Consider the following 6,857-nt stretch of genomic DNA (forward strand, 5'->3'; position numbering starts at 1 on the left):
TTTTCCCTGAAGTTTGAAGACGTTTCTCTTCCCATCCAGAAAGTTTTCCTCAATTCAAACGTCAGGAGAAGAAGGAACGCTCTAAGATTTATATTCTGCTTAAAAAAAGGATCATTATGGTTTAGATATCAGGTAAAACCAATAACAGAGCCTAACGACTTTCCCCGTTACTAAGAGGTGAACCAGTTTCAGGTTAATCTGCATTTATCTAAATTAAATTTATTACTTTTATTAGTTTTATTGATGGCATATCAGACTTTTCTGTACTTGTAATGAGGGAAAGTGTGGGGGATTGCTGTTCAGGAGGATATTTGGTCTGTTTACAGACCTGGGGGACGTTTCCAGGTGAGCTGGAGGAAAAAGAAGGTGAAAGCAGGTTGAAGTGTCAGGTGTCTCTAAAATGCCCGTCTCCAGCAGGTGGCGCCATGGCAGCGCGGCTCCTGGACCGCCGAAGCGCTCTCTGTTTAAGGACGGGCCAGGGGAGCGGAGCAGGAGGGGGGAGCGCGGACCGGAGGAGGGAGGGCCTCACCAAGGAGTGGTGGGAGGCGGAGCTGGAGGAGGAGGAGGAGTGCGTGACGGAGCGCCTCAAGGGGAACGCTGTGCTTCCACGGCGGAGAGTTGGGAACCGAGGGAAGGAGGCGAGGAACAGCGACTCGGACTACCTGGGGGAGTCGATGGAGGAGGGCTCAGCAGCACAGGTGACCTTCGTCTACTCTGAAAGGTTCAGGTTTCTGGGACTGGATCAGACGACCTGTGTCACCTGTAATACACCTGTGTCACCTGTAACATACCCGTGTCACCTGTGACATACCTGTAATACCAGTGACACCCGTAACCTGTTAACATACCTGTAACATACCTGTGAACATGTGACATACCTGTGACAACCTGTAACATACCTGTGACAGCTGTAACATACCCGTGGACACCTGTAACATACCTGTGACAGCTGTAACAAAATTCCGTGACAACCTGTAACATACATACCTATGTCACCTGTAACAATAATACCCGTGTTCACCTGTGACATACCTGTGACATACCTTTGTCACCTGTGACATACCTGTGACACCTGTGACATACCTGTGACACCTGTGACACCTGTAACATACACACCTGTGTGTCACCTGTGACATACCTGTGTCACCTGTGACATACCCGTGTCACCTGTGACATTTACCCGTTCACCTGTGACATCATACCGTGTGTCACCTGTGACATACCCGTGTCACCTGTAACATACATACCGTGTCACTGTTACATACATACCCGTGTCACCTGTTGACATACCTGGTGACATACCTGTGTCACCTGTGACATACCCGTGTTCACCTGTGACATACCTGTGTCACCTGTGACATACCCGTTTGTCACCTGTGAACATACCCTGTCACCTGTAACATATACCCTGTGTCACCGTGACATACCTGTGACATACCTGTGTCACCTTGTTAACATACCTGTGACACCTGTGAATTACCTGTGACACCTGTGACATACCTTGTGTCACCTGTGACATACCCGTGTCACCTGTGACATACCTGTGACAACCTGTGACATACCTGTGACACCTGTGACATACCCGTGTCACCTGTGACAATACCTGTGTCATCTGTGACATACCTGTGTCACCTGTGACATACCTGGTGTCACCTGTGACATACATACCTGTGTTACTGTGACCATGCATACCGTGTCACCTGTGACATACTGTGTCACCTGTGACATACATACCTGTGTCACCTGTGACATACATACCTGTGTCCCACTGTGACATACATACCTGTGTCACTGTGACATACATACCTGTGTCACCTGTGACATACATACCTGTGTCACCTGTGACATGCATACCTGTGTCACCTGTGACATACCTGTGTCACCTGTGACATACCTGTGACACCTGTGACATACCCGTGTCACCCTGTGACATACCTGTGTCACCTGTGACATACCTGTGTCACCTGTGACATACCTGTGTCACCTGTGGACTTACAATACCTGTGTTTACCTGTGACATGCATACCTGTGTCACCTGTGAATTACCCTGTGTCACCTGTGACATACATACCTGTGTCACCTGTGACATAAATACCTGTGTCACCTGTGACATACATACCTGTGTCAACCTGTGACATGCATACCTGTGTCACCTGTAACATACCCGTGTCACGGTGAACATACATACCTGTGACACCTGTAACATACCTGTGTCACCTGTGACATACCTGTGACCCTGTAAACTTACCTGTGTCACCTGTGACATACCGTGTCACCTGTAACATTACCCCAGGTCACTGAACATACAACCTGTGTCACCTGTAACATACCTGTGACACAGGTATGTTACAGGTGACACAGGAAGCAGCTGCATCTCTAAAGGGATTTCTGGTTCTGGTTGGGTCAGATGGAGGGTTCTAAAGGTCCGATCTGGTTCTGTCTGGGTTCTCCTCTAGATGCCCAGGCCCGGTGGGCGTGTCCCCAGGTGGCACCGCCCCCTCCTCCATGGCTGACGCGGCAGCTTCAGGACAGCTGGAGGAGCCTGCGTGGGCTGGGAGGGGCGGGTCCCGGCCACGGCGTGCGGCGGCAGGCGGACGGCCTGATGTTCGAGGGTGGACGGACGCCAGCGTGGTGACGGACGGCGGCTCCTAAATACGTGGTCAGTTTCTGGGCGGCGCCGGTTTCTGAGGCGTCCGTGACCCCAGCAGGTCCGACTCAGCTGCTTCTGTCCCCGCAAGCTACTTACACCGTCCACGTGATCCAAGTCCGCGGCAAGCGACAAGACCCCCGCCGTCAATCACGCGCCGCTAACTCTTTCTTCCGACTTCCAGCGCCTCCACGCCACCCTGAGGCGTAACCACGGCGACCAGATGGAGCGCGTCTCCTTCCCACGTAAGCGAAGCGCCGTGCGTCAGCGTCTGACGTCCCGCTTCAATGTTTCAGTTGATTGCTGGAGAATAATTTACCCAATATTTTAGTTAAATAAGTGCAGATAAATGAGTCCATCATAAATAAATTATAGAAATAAAATAGACGATACATTTCAGAAATATTCACGTGTACGATAAAACACCTGAAAGTTTTTATTTTAAGACTATTTAATTTGGTTTATTTGTATAGCACGGTGTTCTGTTTAAAATGGGGAATTAAACTTTAAACCAATAATAAATAAAATAACAATAAATGGAAAATAAATTATATTAAATCAATATGGTTGAATAAAATAAATACAGTAGGTAAAGGTAATAACTTTATCACAAAATTTATCACAAAGTTAAACGTAATGGATAAGAATTAATAAATAAAATAAATAAACTAATTTAGAAAGTTTTTAATATGTCTATGTAGTATCCTGTTTATTCACTTTACATGTTTTATAATTTATAGACATTCACATATGTTTGTTTTAGCATTTGATTTTAATTTAACAGCTTTTATCCAGTTTTTTTTAAATTTTTTCTCATTTGTCCGTAGGGAAGAAAGCTGCGCAGGAACTTCACGGCTGAGGACCATCGCCAAGCCGCAGCCGCGCCTTCGAGCAGTACCGTCTCACCTGTGTTCCCTGCCCGTCCTGCGGGGGGCGCCCTGCGTGCGGCAGTTCTTTACCTGAGCGACCTGCAGGACGCCCAGCTGCTCATCAGGTAGCTGCTTCTTCAGCCGGGTTCCAGCGTGACCCGGGAACCTCTGCAGAACCCTGAGATCCGGGCAGAACCGGATGAGCTGAGCCCTAAAGCCGCTGGATCGGGTTTTCTGGACTCGTCCAGGTCTGAGTCTCCGTGTTCCAGCTGCTGCCAGACGGCGTAGAACCCACTAAGTTCTGCAGAACGTCGACAGTTCAGTGGATTTTGTGCGCGGGTTAAAGTTCTTTTGGAAAATGAGACCCACTTGGTTCTGTTCAGACTTTTTATTCAAGGTTTTAAACTGAAGCTGCTCTCAACCAATGAAAACCTGGCAGAGCCTGAGCATTAGCCAATCAGAGAGAGAGCAGGGGCGGGTCTTTGCAAAGCGGCCAGTCTGAGGTTTGTCGGTGTTAATCAATCATTTTAACTTTTGGAGGAACGTCTCAACTAAATTTTAGCGACATTTAGCTGCCAGTTTTCTGTGTGATGTAAATCCAGCCGTTTGATCCCTGGAAGGTTATATTAGGGGCTGAGAATTATCTAAAATGATACGATTTCAATACGGTTTCTGCATACATAAGCTCAGCTTGATTTGATGTGACTCAAATATCGATATTTATCACTTTCAAATTAATGCTCAAGTGATTCAAATCACCAAAACCAGCCAAAATATTATATTTATGTTTTAATTTTATTGACCTCTGAGTGTTAACAGGAACATAAAGTGCATTTATTTTAAGTGCATTGTATCACAGAAACCAAACAATGTGCCCAAACGTCTGATTTTTCCTGTAATCCTGGTAAAACAGTGATGGTGTGCTGTGATAACGCCCCCTAGGGGCTGGGAGGTGTATCCATACTGAAAGCCAGAATATAGATATTAAATTGTTTTTAAAAACATTGATATTAATCTTTGTATCGATTTTTTACGTGCAGCTCTGGTTATTAAAGTTAAGCTGTGAAGCTCGAGGAACGGAGAGGAACCGATCAGGAGAACGTTAGCTGCTGGATCTCCATCTGAGGTTCTGCAGAACCTTCCGTCTCTCCTGGTCTCGTTCTGCGAGCTGGGGCATCGTCGTCCGCCATCTTCTGGCGCCGTGTTCTGTTTGCTGTTGCATGCTGGGAGAATTCAGCGTCTTTTTTTTTCTTCTTCTGCCGTCCAGGGCGGCCGGTTCCAGGAGGCTCTGGGTCCGCTGCTCAACGCCAAGAGGGCTGCAGCACATAGCTGGCTGGGCGGGTCACCGTGACGACGAGACGCAGGCCCCGCCTCCGGCTCCTCCCATTGGTTCTTCACCTTGGTGGGGCTGCAGTGCTGCTTCCAGGAGGTGGAGCAGCTGGAGGAGGCCTGGGAGCACTGCGCAACCACGACGCCCTCCGTGTGCCGTCCCCGCCGAGACCCCAGACCGGGCCGGGAAGATCAAGCCCCTCCCCCCGCAGGACAAGCCCCTCCCCCCGCAGGAACAAGCCCCTCCCCCCGCATTGCCGGACGCGCCCCACTCCCTGCTGCTGCCCGCTGCTGCAGGCGGGGTCCGGCTGTCGTGGCAGACGGGAAAGAGAGACAGCAGCGGTGGGGAGGAAACATCTGCAGCTAGCTGGAGGAGCAGCAGCAGCAGGCGGCGCCACGGACGACCGCAGGGTCGGTCCCGGGGGACTTCCTGCTCAAGACACAAGCTGCATGGCAGCGGGGGACCGGGGCTGAAGCTGCGCAGCGTGAATACGAGCAGACCGAGGAGGCTTTCAGAATAAAAGCGCCGATATCTGCGGGGAGAACCAGGTAAAAGACCCGTATCGGACCTGACCACCTGTTCCGGTTTGGAGAAGCCAAGGCTGGAATTGTTTCCTCTGAGATGTCCGGTTTATTCTGAAGTTCTGTTTAGTTTCTCCTCTTGCCGATATGAACTCTGCATCAGAAACCTCCTGACTCTGCCTGGGCGGTTCTGCAGAGACCCAAGGACCGCTGGTTCCGGGTTGTTCACCAGGAAACTTTTGGGCACAGGAAAAATAAAAAGCAATCAAACAGTTTACGTGTTCTGTTTGAGGAGTAAATCTGAAGGGTTCTCCTCAGACGGCGCTGGTGCCGGCCCAACAGGAAGTCTGGTAGCTGAGGGTCAGCTGTAGAGCGCCCCAGGTGGAGCCTGACGTCCGCAGGTAGTTTCCCACCTTTAAGGCTGAAGGCCTGGCGGAGCCTCGTTTAAGGTAAAACACGTGGGCGTGGCTCCCAGTGATGACCGGACAGAAATGCACCTGAGGAGCTTAACGTGACGGCAGACTGGAGATGCTGTGAAGGTTTAAACGAGGAAAAGGGAATAACGAGGGAGCAGAGCAGCACCTGGTGGACTCTGTCAGGGAATAAAAGAGAATAAAAGGGGAATTAAAAGGGAAGGATTAAGAGCGTAGCCTGCAGGTTCACTTCCACACATCCTAACAGAAACCAGGATTCATCGATAGATTTCATCCTCTGTTTCTCTGCATGCTCCCAAAACTCAGTGAGTCTAGGCCCTTTCTGTTTGATGATGATTGATGATGATGATGATGATGATAGCAAGCTTTTTCCATGGAGACGTCACCTTAAGGTTGCATATTGCAGCTTTAACATCATCCATCCATCAGTTCTGAGGTTAATCCTCTTAACTGAGGCACATGCAGTTAACAGGTTGGGTCCAGCAGGGGGGCAGAGTGGGCAGTTAACCTGGACTTCCTGCTTTTTGGGCCTTTTCCCCACATTTTGAGCTTTAATGTCACATTTCTAGCTCCACATGTCTGTAATTTTAGATCATATAATGGAGAATATCTTTACACGTCATTTTAAAACTTCGCCGGTCTGTGGAGTCGTTTTTATTTCACCAAGAGGTCAGAGATTTCTAGCTTTGTCACGAGAAAGGAAATAAACTTTAAACTGTTTATTAAAGTCATTTAGTGTTAGGTGAATGTAGCGTCCAGATTTATCAATTTACCGTTCATAAAAATCGCCTTTTCAGAGTTTACTAGTGCAGAAAGATTTTCTTTGTTACAGTTTGGTGTTTATAATATCTGCAAAATGCTGTTTTTAGTCAAAATAACTTTAAAATCATCAGATTAATGTTGTTGTATTTTTCTGCAAAGCCTTGTTTCATGGTTTTGTGGCTTTTATTGGCGTCTTTGTCGCCGTATTCTCTGACCGTTCTGCGCTCGCCACTTGCAGCGATTGGAGTGAAGTTTCAGGATATTGTTCAAATGCTTAAATTGATTGAATTTTTC

The 6,857-nt window shown here is 48.4% G+C and overlaps 1 pseudogene; it reads left to right on the forward strand.

Moving 5' to 3' along the window:
- Positions 1-425: 425 nt before the first annotated feature.
- On the forward strand, positions 426-5,212 carry LOC118559354 (annotated as a pseudogene).
- The last annotated feature ends 1,645 nt before the right edge of the window (positions 5,213-6,857 follow it).

This window comes from Fundulus heteroclitus, chromosome 1 (genome assembly GCF_011125445.2).
Source record: "Fundulus heteroclitus isolate FHET01 chromosome 1, MU-UCD_Fhet_4.1, whole genome shotgun sequence".
Taxonomy (NCBI): domain Eukaryota; kingdom Metazoa; phylum Chordata; class Actinopteri; order Cyprinodontiformes; family Fundulidae; genus Fundulus; species Fundulus heteroclitus.